This window comes from Bubalus kerabau, chromosome 14 (genome assembly GCF_029407905.1).
Source record: "Bubalus kerabau isolate K-KA32 ecotype Philippines breed swamp buffalo chromosome 14, PCC_UOA_SB_1v2, whole genome shotgun sequence".
Classification (NCBI taxonomy): Eukaryota; Metazoa; Chordata; class Mammalia; order Artiodactyla; family Bovidae; genus Bubalus; species Bubalus kerabau.
Genome location: NC_073637.1, coordinates 54,568,177 through 54,582,242, shown reverse-complemented (window position 1 = coordinate 54,582,242; position 14,066 = coordinate 54,568,177). Strand labels below are relative to the sequence as shown.

Below are 14,066 nucleotides of genomic sequence, written 5' to 3'. Positions count from 1 at the left end.
AGTGATGCCATCCAGCCATCTCATCCTCTGTCGTCCTCTTCTCCTCTTGCCCCCAATCCCTCCCAGCATCAGAGTCTTTTCCAATGAGTCAACTCTTCGCATGAGGTGGCCAAAGTACTGGAGTTTCAGCTTTAGCATCATTCCTTCCAAAGAAATCCCAGGGCTGATCTCCTTCAGAATAGACTGGTTGGATCTCCTTGCAGTCCCAGGGACTCTCAAGAGTCTTCTCCAACACCACACTTCAAAAGCATCAATTCTTTGGCACTCAGCCTTCTTCACAGTCCAACTCTCACATCCATACATGACCACAGGAAAAACCATAGCCTTGACTAGATGAACCTTTGTTGGCAAACTAATGTCTCTGCTTTTGAATATGCTAACTAGGTTGGTCATAACTTTCCTTCCAAGGAGTAAGCGTCTTTTAATTTCATGGCTGCAGTCACCATCTGCAGTGATTTTGGAGCCCAGAAAAATAAAGTCTGACACTGTTTCCACTGTTTCCCTATCTATTTCCCATGAAGTGATGGGACCGGATGCCATGATCTTCGTTTTCTGAATGTTGAGCTTTAAGCCAACTTTTTCACTCTCCACTTTCACCTTCATCAAGAGGCTTTTTAGTTCCTCTTCACTTTCTGCCATAAGGGTGGTGTCATCTGCATATCTGAGGTTATTGATATTTCTCCTGGCAATCTTGATTCCCGCTTGTGTTTCTTCAAGCCCAGTGTTTCTCATGATGTACTCTGCATTTAAGTTAAATAAGCAGGGTGACAATATAGAGCCTTGACGTACTCCTTTTCCTAATTGGAACCAGTCTGTTGTTCCATGTCCAGCTCTAACTGTTGCTTCCTGACCTGCATACAAATTTCTCAAGAGGCAGATCAGGTGGTCTGGTTTTCCCATCTCTTTCAGAATTTTCTACAGTTTATTGTGATCCACACAGTCAAAGGCTTTGGCATAGTCAATAAAGCAAAAATAGATATATTTCTGGAACTCTCTTGCTTTTTCCATGATCCAGCGGATGTTGGCAATTTGATCTCTGATTCTTCTGCCCTTTCTAAAACCAGCTTGAACATCAGGAAGTTCATGGTTCACATATTGCTAAAGCCTGGCTTGGAGAATTTTGAGCATTACTTGACTAGCGTGTGAGATGAGTGCAATTGTGCGGTAGTTTGAGCATTCTTTGGGATTGTCTTTCTTTGGGATTGAAATGAAAACTGACCTTTTCCAGTCCTGTGGCCACTGCTGAGTTGTCCAAATTTGCTGGCATATTGTGTGCAGCACTTTCACAGCATCATCTTTCAGGATTTGGAATAGCTCAACTGGAATTCCATCACCTCCACTAGCTTTGTTCGTAATGATGCTTTCTAAGGCCCGCTTGACTTCACATTCCAGGATGTCTGGCTCTAGGTGAGTGATCACACCATTGTGAGTTCTTTTGTGTATTCTTGCCATCTCTTCTTAATATCTTCTGCTTCTGTTAGGTCCATACCATTTCTGTCCTTTATCGAGCCCATGCATGCATTGGTTAATACAAATAATCAAATTAATCTGTGGCAAATATAGTTTCATAAGTTTATAATTATAGTCATGCTATGCTGATCCTTTTAATGTAGCATTTATCTTCATAGGTAGTTTCAGTTTTAGTAACTGTAGTCCCTACTTCTTAGGGCTTCCCTGGTGGCTCAGAGGTTAAAGCGTCTGCCTCCAATGCAGGAGACCTGGGTTCGATCCCTGGGTCAGGAAGATCCCCTGGAGAAGGAAATGGCAACCCACTCCAGTATTCTTGCCTGGAGAATCCCATGGACAGAGGAGCCTGGTGGGCTACAGTCCCCACTTCTTAGGCATTTAATGTCCTAAATTTCATGAGGTCATATTTTCCACTTACTCATTCAAAATTATATCTAAAATAATAATATAATAATTGATACACTAGGCTGTGCTTAGTCACTCAATCATGTCCGAATCTGCAATCCATTGCCTGCCATGCACCTCTGTCCATGGGGATTCTCCAGGCAAGGATACTGGAGAGGGTTGCCAAGCCCTCTTCCAGAGGATCTTTGCAACCCAGGGATTGAACCCAGGTCTCCAGCATTGCAGGTGGATCCTTTAACATCTGAGCCACTTGGCAAGCCCAAGAATACTAGAGTGGGTAGCCTATCCCTTCTGCAGGGGATCTTCCCAATCCAGGAATCGAACCAGGGTATCCTATATTGCACGCAGATTCTTTACCATCTGAGCCATCAAGGAAGCCCTACGTGTTTAAGATAATTAGTATGAATAAATGAATGAATGGACATGTCTCTTATGTTGCTAAGTGCTATAATTACATTGTCTCATTTAATTCTCATACTGTTTTGATAAAGTAGACATTATTATCCCTCTTTTCAAATGAAAACACTGAAGCTTAGGGTTAAGTAGCCTGTTACACTACACAAGAATTAGTAGCCAGAGTTATATAAAAAATGTTTTCTTAATGATTGTATAATCATAAATTTACTCTAGCAGAACAAGTAAATACCTTGAAATATAAAACATAGAAGTCATATTGGAAAAAAAGATGTTGTCAGAAACTTGAATTGTGCTTTTGAGTTTAGGATTGATGGAAGATATGAAAAAGAAAAATAAATATAGTTGCTTTTATTCTTTTCAAAAATAAATCACACAGAGCCAGTTGCTGATGCATGACTTTGAATTTGCTTGCTTGATATTTTCCTGGGAAAAATAAGATTATTGTGAAAACAAGGATTTAATGATAGGTTGACCCTATTTTCAAAAACGATCTTAGAAATTAAATTCTGAATAGTTCTTTTATCCACGACATATCCTGAAATAAAGAATATATCTTTATACTATAGCTGAGGGAAAATATTTAAGTTACTGAGTTCATGTGCTTCAAGTATATTTTGCTCTGATTTTTAAATCAACATACCCATTAGACTGTATTTCTCAGGTAGAAGATGAAAATAGTACATTTTTTTTTTGATAGGCATAAATCTCAATACAGGTTTCCCTTGCTATCTGAAAGTAGAGCACTCTTACGAAATTTTTGTAAGCCAAAAAGACTTAAAGCAAAGAAGCAATCACCTTAGGAGACATCCTGCTAAAGGGTGCATAAAATAAATTCAGATAAAACACGGATACTCATAGACACAGTTCAAAATATGACGGTTAGTTGCTGCTATGCATAGTTCCCAGGAAAGGAGCTTGGTTGTACCACTATCCTTGCTCCAGATTTGCACTGTCTCTGTTTTTAAATTTAAATTTATTTATTTTTAATTGGTGGGAGAAGGAAATGGCAACCCATTCCAGTGTTCTTGCTTGGAGAATCCCATGGACAAAGGAGCCAGGTGGGTAAAAGTCCATGGGTCGCAAAGAGTTGGACACGACTGAGCGGCTACCATCACATGTCTAGTTGGAAGATGATTACTTTATACTATTGTGTTGTTGTCTGCCATATATTAACATGAATCAGCCATAGGCATTGCCTCTTTAATAGCTCACTGCAAAGCAAACCTTGAATGCTATGTTTGAGTTTTGCCTTTTTTCATAAAAGTGAAATTCCTCTTCCTTTATCTTTTGGTTAGCAAAAGTGGTGCTCATGTAAGTCTTTCCTAAAAGTGAAGTGGTCTGAACAAACTTTCAAAAAGTAGGGAATCTCTGTGAATACTAATCACACTTGTCACAAGTACCTGCCATGCATATAATCTGTATTAGTAACAGAGTAAAATACATTTTAGATATAAAATTTAATAGAACCAAAAGCTATTCTGGTAGGCATCTTCTGTTTGTTTGGATTGTTTTTATTTCTCCTGAGATAAAAACAAGAGATTTCCTTCTCCTTCCTCTTATGTATCTGCCTCTATCTGTCAATCACATAATCTTATTCCTCTATTGAAAGAAGAAAAGAAGATACAGGTTAGACAAAGAGAGAAACTAATATCTTAATACAAGTGATTTTGTGTGTGTGTGAGTGAACTGAAATGCAGGGAGACGTGTGACTTCCAAAGGAACCTCCAAGAATGGTTTTCCTTGGAGGACACTGAGGGAGGGTCCTTTTCAGTGACGGGGAGAGAGACACTGAGAATGAAGCCAAATGAAGGAAAGTAGGGTTTATAGACAAAGTCACTTAGAGACAAGGTTCTATTAAAACCTAGAAAATGCATCCAACTATGCTAGAAAGTCTACCTGAAATTTTTATTTTGTTCACTATGTTTAAGCAATAATGAATCAGTGTTCTTTCACAATGAATCAAATATGTGGTATAAATTGGTAGAAGATAGTGTTAGAAGTATGAGAAAGCATGCAGAGAAAAATATCCTTGGTACCATATAAGTTAGAATAGATACCTATCTATTTCTATATCATCTATCATTCCAGCCCAAACACTGGCTTAGTGGTCAAGAACTATAGATTTTTTTTTTAATTTTATTTTATTTTTAAACTTTACATAACTGTATTAGATTTGCCAAATATCAAAATGAATCCGCCACAGGTATACATGTGTTCCCCCTCCTGAACCCTCCTCCCTCCTCCCTCCCCATTCCATCCCTCTGGGTCCTCCCAGTGCACCAGCCCCAAGCATGCAGTATCGTGCATCGAAACTGGACTGGCAACTCATTTCATACATGATATTTTACATGTTTCAATGCCATTCTCCCAAATCTTCCCACCCTCTCCCTCTCCCACAGAGCTTTGACTCAAAATTTTTAAAGCATTAATTTAGTATCTTTTGGATTCCGGTATAGCTCTGAATCAGTTTACTACTATTCTGATGATCAATCCATACTACTTATTCTATTCCCTGAATTCCTTCTTAAAATCTTAAAAGAAATCCTTTTTTTGGTTTTCTGAGATTTTACAATGATATGTCCTGATATAACTCTTTTTATCTCAATAATGTTGGCTACTATTGGGCTTTTTCATTTTTTTCTGGAAAAAAAAAAAAAACAACCTTTTTTTTCCTACCATTTATTTACCTTCCTCTCCCTTTTTGAAAGTTCTAATAGATACTAAAATGCCTGGATTGAGCCTCTAAATTTCTCATCTTTTTACTAGTATTTTATTTTTTCTTATTTTATAAAATTTTATTTTCTGGAATAGTCCCTCAACTTCATTTTTCAAATGTTAATAGGTTTTAAAAATATATTTTTACTATCATATTTATAATTTTAATATTTTGTTCTATATTTTCTGATTTTTAAAACAAATCATTTTATTATTTCATAAGTATATCTTCTATTGGATCTTTAAAAATATTGATTTTGGTTTCATTATCTTCTTACATTTACACATTTCTCAAGTTCCTTTTTTTTTTTTCCCAGTCATCCAGTTCTGTTTCTCCTATGCTTTTCTCAAATGCTTAGTAATTTTTTATGTCTATCCACTTTCAAAATGCAAGGAACCTGCACTAGGGTTGAATAATGTCTTCCAAAATTAATATCCACTTGACTTTATTTGAAAATAGCCTTTGCAGATGTAATTAATTAAGTCAAGATGAAGTCCTATTGGATTAGGGTGGGCCCTAAATCCAATGACTGTGTTTTATAAGTAAGGGTAATTCAGACACAGAGATACAGAGGAAAGAAGGTCAGGTGAAGATGGTGGCAGAGATCAGAGGGATAACTCTAAGCCAAAGAAACTAAGGATTGGTTCTGCTGCTGCTGCTGCTGTTGCTGCTGCTGCTAAGTCGCGTCAGTCATGTCCGACTCTGCGACTCCATAGACGGCAGCCCACCAGGCTCCTCTGTCCCTGGGATTCTCCAGGCAAGAACACTGGAGTGGGTTGCCATTTCCTTCTCCAATGCATGAAAGCGAAACGTGAAAGGGAAGTCACTCAGTCGTGTCCAACTCTTAGCGACCCCATGGACTGTAGCCTACCAGGCTCCTCCATCCATGGGATTCTCCAGTTAGGAGTACTGGAATGGAGTGCCATTGCTTTCTCCGAAGGATTGCTAGCAACCACCGAAAGTTAGGACAAGGCAAGTGCTTTTAGAGGGACCATAGCCTTGCATGCATACACCTATATTTTGAATTTCTAGCCTTTAAAATTGAACGAGAATAAATCATTGTTGTTTTTAACCAACCAGTTAGTGTTAATTTGTTCTGGCAGCCCTAGAAAATGATTACAAAACATTTTAATGAGAGTATGATTTGTTATTTTGGGGCTTTCAAGTAGGATAATCAAGTGAGAACAAAACCATTCTGCAGGTCATCTTTCTTGGTCTCATCACTATTCTGCTGGTGTGATGGAGCTCAGAGGGTGTGTGCATGTTATGCACTCATATATATGTGTTTATAGTGGGGGCTTAGGGAAGGGAAATGATTTAATAAATTTAGCTGCTGGGGTTAGCATTCCTAGATGGATTCTCACTTACTCTCCCAGCCCAGAATTCGGTAGAAGAGCAAACCTCTTCCTTCTGTAGTCCCTGGGGTCTGTGGTTCAAACTGTCCAGTTGTATATGTGTGCAGTGGTGTAAGTGGTAAAGGATCTGCTCACCAACACAGGAGACTTAAAAAGACTTGGGTTTGGACCCTGAGTCAGAAAGATCCCCTGGAGGAGAATACAGCAATCCATTCCAGCATTCTTGCCTGGAGAATCCCATGAACAGAGGAGCCTGAAGGGTTACAGTCCATAGGGTCGCAAAGTGTCAGACACAACAGAAGTAACTTAACACACACACACACACACACACACACACACACACACTAACCTGATTTAGTGATACTCTGAGTATCTAATTACATACTTTTTCATCGAACTATATCCCCTACCTATCTTCACAATTAATGAGTGCCTCCAATTTTTTAACTTGCTTTGGCTTATCCTTTGCTATTTTTAAGTTTTCAGCTTTCTGTATTTTGCTAATTTATTTTGGATACAATTCACTTTCTTTTTGCAAAGTTTTTGACATCTATTCTTTAGTAATTCACATCTTTACCCAGAAGTTTATAACTTTTTCATGTACTCATTAAACATTAGTGGGATTTCCGGAAGTACTGGTTAAAAGCTCATGTGTTTAAGCTATCAAATTTAACAAAAGATCTTCAAATATTTATTTTTTTAAGTTTTAACCTTTCTTTTCTTTTTAAATCTATGTGATTACTGAGTTATTCATTTATTATGTTCTATGAGAAAGGCAGGGAAGAGATTTGAAATAAGCTTTCAACATATTTAATATGCCTTAAGCTCAAATTCTAAATTGTTTTCTGGTAATTTTTGCTCAATATATTTAGCATTGATTCATAGGGATCAGATCAGATCAGTCGCTCAGTCGTGTCTGACTCTGCAACTCCATGAAACGCAGCACGCCAGGCCTCTCTGTCCATCACCAACTCCCGGAGTTCACTCAGACTCACGTCCATCGAGTCAGTGATGCCATCCAGCCATCTCATCCTCTGTTGTCCCCTTCTCCTCCTGCCCCAAATCACTCCCAGCATCAGAGTCTTTTATAGGGATAGTTTTTAAATTAAATCCTTCATACTTAAAACATCAAAGTGATACAAGCTTAGTAAAAATCTAAGAATTTTTGAAAATACAAGCTATAATTTCAGATAACAGATACTAAGATATGCTCTACTTAAGAGTGATGGGCTAATACAAAATATATTTAACTGTATCTATAACAAAATGTAACATATATAAGATATATGGTTTCAAGTAACATGTAATGTTTAATCAAGGAAATGAAATATAAAAATTATTTTCCTCATTGAATATTTCCTCAGTAATCAAGCTGTAGTCTAGACAGAAACAAATTGAACTAAAGTGGTGGACAAATGTACTGTTAGTAACCTTTCTTGAATTATTCATCATTTTTATTTATCTTCCCAGCATTTAGCCATCTGTCTCCTCAGGTTTATAGCTCTTAAATATGGAAATACTCCAATATATAACTTTAATGATCAAGTATTTCAAGGAACCAAATTGGCATATGGAATACTCAAGTTTTACATGATACTGTGAAAGACACAAATTATAAAAATATACCAAGACTACTTCCAAATTAACAGAGACACATCATTTCAGGATATTTTTTTGGCATATGATCATAATAATTGAAGATAGATAAAACCAACTGCAGACCTCAAAAAAACTGTCTCTTTGATCCTTTAAAATATTATTTATCCTTTACTTTCATAACTGAATTTATTTTATGTATGATACACTAAAATATCATTTCGCCATGAGAGTAATTCTTCTTTAGAAAAACAAAACCCACATCATAAAATTTGAGATGGAAATGTTCCTGTATAATTCAGTCTCCTAGAAATCTACTCTGAAAAATACTCATTTCTTGTCAGATATTTATTCCATGCTGGGGATATGGGAGGAAGTGATTAGAAACTGTTCATTAGACAGTAAACTGATGAAAAAACGTCTGCCTTTATCTTATCTCATAATCATTTATGCCTTAGACTTTAGTTCAGTGACATTCATTCAAGGACAAATTTTTGTAACTGTCTGTAGAGGAAGGAAGAGTATTATTTTAATGAAAACTACCTTGGAGTTTTCTGTGCCTACATAATCCCTTGAAGTTAAACAGGATTTATAAAGAAATTTAATAAATTCAGGTTATGTTAATAATTATCACTTAATAATTATTTTAAAATCCTTCAAGTGTGCAGTGTACTTATCCTCTCATTCACCACAGTGAATTGAGTTGTTGAAACAAGTAAAATCTGACACTGACAGATATTTTCCAGATAAAAATATTGTTGTATATTCAGAACTTCCTTTCTTAATTCATTCAGCCCCAAAGACGCATCAGATAAAATGGGTTGGCTCATGATAAAGGTGGACAGAGAAGAAAATTCGGTCCCTCTTAGTGTGGCCTTATTGACCCAGAAAAGATGCCACGGGGAATTTATAAAAAGCCCTTAAAGCACTTCTATCTTTTCACCACTTCACCATTCCTCAAGCTCTACCAGTTTTTCTAATATCGATCACACTAACATATCATTAGTTCATTTCTTTTCAATGTTCACAAAACTCAACATCTCCTTTAAGCTGATCTACCGTATTTTGACGATGTGCTTGAGTTGATTCAGGCGTCAGCTAACACCAGTGTTTTGGCTCACCTGCAGCTCCACAGGTGGTACCTGTGTTTTTCTCTCACTCAGGTCAATAACCAGACACCAGCAATGAATCTACACTCTGAAAAATTAATCCACTTATCCTGCTTATTCCTGTTTTAATAGGATCTTAGCTTCTTTGAAACATGACTGGAGGCCTCTTTTGTTCTGGAGATATAGAACCTGCAAGTGCAAATTAATGGCATACCTCGTGTATATGGAAGTAATTATGTGATTACTTGAGTATCAGTGAGTTCTTTCATGTTCTCATATTGTACACTGATGCCCATTCCCCAAATCTAGGGGAAAAGGTAGACAAAATTCTTTTTATTTATTTATTTATTTTATTATTTTTTTACTTTACAATATTATATTGGTTTTGCCATACATTAATAGGCATCCACCACGGGTGTACACATGTTCCCCATCCTTAAGTCCCCTCCCACCTCCCTCCCCATACCATCCCTCTGGGTCATCCCAGTGCACCAGCCCCAAGCTTCCTGTATCCTGCATCAAACCTGGACTGGCGATTCATTTCTTATATGATATTATACATGTTTCAATGCCATTCTCCCAAATCATCCCCCCCTCCCTCTCCCACAGGGTCCAAAAGACTGTTCTATACATCTGTGTCTCTTTTGCTGTCTCGCATACAGGGTTGTCATTACCATCTTTCTAAATTCCATATATATGCGTTAGTATACTGTATTGGTGTTTTTCTTTCTGGCTTACTTCACTCTGTATAATAGACTCCAGTTTCATCCACCTCATTAGAACTGATTCAAATGTATTCATTGTAATGGCTGAGTAATACTCCATTGTGTATATGTACCATAGCTTTCTTATCCATTCATCTGCTGATGGACATCTAGGTTGCTTCCATGTCCTGGCTATTATAAACAGTGCTGTGATGAATATTGGGGTACACGTGTCTCTTTCAATTCTGGTTTCCTCGGTGTGTATGCCCAGCAGTGGGATTGCTGGGTCGTATGGCAGTTCTATTTCCAGTCTTTTAAGGAATCTCCACACTGTTTTCCATAGCGGCTGTACTCGTTTGCATTCCCACCAGCAGTGTAAGAGGGTTCCCTTTTCTCCACACCCTCTCCAGCATTTATTGCTTGTAGACTTTTGGATGGCAGACATTGTGACTGGCTTGAAATGGTTTCTTATAGTGGTTTTGATTTGCATTTCTCTGATAATGAATGATGTTGAACATCTTTTCATGTGTTTGTTAGCCATCTGTATGTCTTCTTTGGAGAAATGTCTATTTAGTTCTTTGGCCCATTTTTTGATTGGGTTGTTTAAAGTGACTAAATAAATAGGGTAGTCCAGTGTCCTTGCACAGTCTAGTGATTAAGACTCTGCACTTCCTCTACCAGGGCATGAGTTTGATCCCTGGTTGGGGAACTACAATCCCACATGCCAAAAAGAAAAAGAAGAAGGAGAAACTTAAACCACTTGTTCAAGTCAGTATTAAAGATGGGATTAATGTCTACTGTGGTTGATGGCTTCAAAGGATGGGTTCTGGAGTCAAGTTGCTTGCATTAGAATTTCAACTACCCTACTTGCTAACTCTGCAACTTAGTTATGCTGTTGAATTTCATTTATTTCTGCCTTTTTAGTTATAAAATGGAGAAAGCCCCAGAACTGTGAGGATTAAGTGAGATAAAGCAGATAAAGTAAACAGTACATATACTTAGCTTTTGCTCCTCTAGACCTGTGTTTCCGTAATACCAATGTCTATGGATCCTTTGCATCAGAAGTGAAAAAAGACCTTTAAATACACACACACACACACACACACTGAATTCTGATATGCAGCTTCTGATTATTTGCACTCAGTGAAATTCAAGTGTGACTTGTAAATCCATTTCTATAAGACTGTCCTCCCTCAAAAAGACAAACTTGAATCATAAAAAAATAACCCTCTTAAGGTAAGAGTTAGATCATTCTATATATAATTAGAAAGAAATTGAGGGTACGCTCTTTGTAGCTAAATCAGTTCTCCTTTACCATGGTCTGCAAAGCTCATCCTAATCTGGCCTTAATCAAACTCATTCTCCTTTCACCTTTACTCACAGTGCTCCAGTCTCGGTAGCTAAAGAATATTTGCACAAGCTTTCCCTTCCACCACACCATGCATCTTCCACTGTGACTTTGCCTACTTAGCCTCTATTTCTCCTGGTGTCAATTCCAATCTAACCTTTTCAGGATTCTGCATGATGGTCTTGTTCATATAACACTTCCTCACAGTATTTGTAACTTTCCATCACAGCACTTCATTGTAATCATTTTGTCTTCATGTATATAATTCTACTAGACTCTAATTTTATATAGAAATGTTTTACTGTTTGAGTTCACCACTCTATCCTTATTATAGGGTCTGGCTCATAATAGAAGCTCAACAAATTCTATTTTAATGAATGAGTTGAAGGCTCTACAAAATATTTTGATAAAATGTTTTTCATATTTAGGTTTTTGTTTTTGGCTTATTTTTTCCTTTTTTTTTAATTAATTTGATGGCTTAAAACAGCAATCATTCAATGTGTCTCAAGGGTCTGTGGATTGACTCGGTTTAGCTAGGGAGTTCTGGTCATCTCACTTAATTCTTTATGTGGTTCCAGACAGATGTTTGCTGGGGCCTCTAATGTAATACTGGGATGGCCAGGCTTCTTTGCCATTTGTACACACTCAGAAACTCTCCTTCTTCATGTCCCCTTTCCACTTGATCTTTCCAGAGGGTAACTAGATTTCTTTGTAGTAGCTCAGGTACTCCAAAAGGTCAAAAGTAGAAGCTTGAAGTCTTTAATATCTAGATTCTTCAGTCTTACCTTCAACTGGTTAATTCAAGCCACAGACCAGGCCAGATTCAGTGTGGGGAAGGACTACACAATTTTTACGTACCAATAGAGGACACATAGGACCCAAACGTTATTGAGAGAGAGGGGATTATATTTCCAAGTCTAAAATGAGATAATGAAGAAAAAGCAAGCAAAACTAACTTAAGTAGGGTATTGCTGTTAGATAGCAGAATCAGAATTCAACCTCTACTCTTTTTTCACTTCAAAACTTGTATACTTGCTCATGTGACTTTCATGCTGTTCTTCAGAAAGGCAAAATTTCTTTTTTCCTATATTAGGAGTATTTTCCTTAAGCTTTAATATATAATTCAAATGTAAAAACACTAACATATTTCAGCCAAGTCTATTAGTTTCATATATAAAGACAAAATAGAATTTTATATTCATATGCATTTAATGAATGTAAGAGTAAATTATAAGCAAACTGAGAAACTGAGATCTCAACTTATCTCCAAAGTCATAAATTGGCATTTTTAACTGAATGTTGAGGACCTTGAAGTGAGATTGAGTGTGATCTTTGAATGATAGTTGCCACATGCTTTTGGGAGACCTTTAAAGAGTACACACAAGTAATTAGAATTGTGGAAATGTTTGATCTATTTGATCTTTTTCTTGTGGATTAAAGCCTAATATGTATTTTATACATACATAAATTCTAGTTTAGGTTCTTGAAAATGTGTCTAACCTAGTATGCCTAGTCACTCAGTCATATCTGATTCTTTGCAACTCTGTGGACTATAGCCTGCCAGGCTCCTCTGTCCATGGGATTTTTTAGGTAAGAATATTGGAGTGAGTTGCCATTTCCTCCTCCAGCCGATCTTGCTGACCCAGGGATTGAATCAACGTCTCCTGTGATTCCTGCATGGCAGGTGGATTTTTCAGCTACTGAGCCATCAGGGAAAGCCCCCGCCCCCTATCTAGTATAATAGTATATAATCCGATCATACAGCTGCTAGGGGACTTTAATATTCTTCTCATCTGTTCGCTGATGTTCTAGGATTGTCACATCTGAAATTTTAATCTCGAAATAAGGAACTGTGTATTGCAACACAAGCGCCACAGGATACCAAATGTGAGGAGGTTATGTTGGATACTTGGTCTAAATCAGAATAACGGTTCCATTTCCTAATTCCTGTTCACTTAGAACTGCTTTGCTTTCCTAATTCCTGTTCACATAGAATTGCTCTGCTTATTGTTTCTGATTCATGAAGTATTGTGATTCCAGGAAGGCAAACCCTTACTTTAAAATGTATATGACAGAAAATGCTTTCAATGGACAAATTATAGCTTAGTTTTGTGCATTTTTTACATCAGAGGTTGATACTCAATTAAGAGTTACAAAGTCACTTAGCTGAGTTTTCTCTCTGCCTGGGAGAATGCCTGAAATATGCCCTTCTCAGTGGTGAGCCACTCAATGAACCGGATTTACATTTTCATTTCCCCTCGCCCCCAACAGCATTTTCAACATTGCCAAACTGTGTCAATCTGACAAATGTAAAATGCTGTATCATTATTTAAATTCACCCTTCATGCATAATGGCAAGATTGTCACTTTTATTTTTGGTCATTCCTGTTTCCTCTTCTGTGAATCACCTATTTATATATTTGCAATGTCTGAAATGGTCTTGTGGCTGTTTTTCTTACTGATTTGTGGAATGAATTTTGAGTCCATTGCCCTTCATAAATGTATTACAAATATCTTCTGCCAATCTATGACTCCTTTTACCTTTTTCTGTTGCCTTTTTTTTTTTTTGTAGCTTAATATTGTTACTGGTGTGCTTTTGCTATAGTTTTAATTTGAGATAAGATTAATTTTTTTGTGTGATTAAAGCATTTTACCTTTTTTGAAGAAATGTTTCCAAAATGCTTTTTACATTTAGGTCATTAACATATAGAATTTGTCTTTCTTTATGAGACAGAGCACTAACTTTCAGGGAGATAGCTAATTATTTCAACATGATTTACTAACCTCTTCCTGAGTGATTTGTATGTATCAATGGCTTATATTCACATATAAGTGCTTCTGTTCTTGCCATTTTCTTCCATTGGCCTACTTGATTAATCTTACATGAAAAGCACTCTCTTTTAAGGAAAAAAAAAGCACCCTCTATACAACTATTATATGTTTTGGTGT

At 36.9% G+C, this 14,066-nt stretch overlaps 1 non-coding gene across 1 annotated transcript; it reads left to right on the top strand.

The window, feature by feature from the left end:
* Nucleotides 1-1,671: 1,671 nt before the first annotated feature.
* Nucleotides 1,672-1,744, top strand: TRNAW-CCA (transfer RNA tryptophan (anticodon CCA)). The gene has a single exon. It is a non-coding gene; the product is annotated as a tRNA-Trp (tRNA).
* The last annotated feature ends 12,322 nt before the right edge of the window (nt 1,745-14,066 follow it).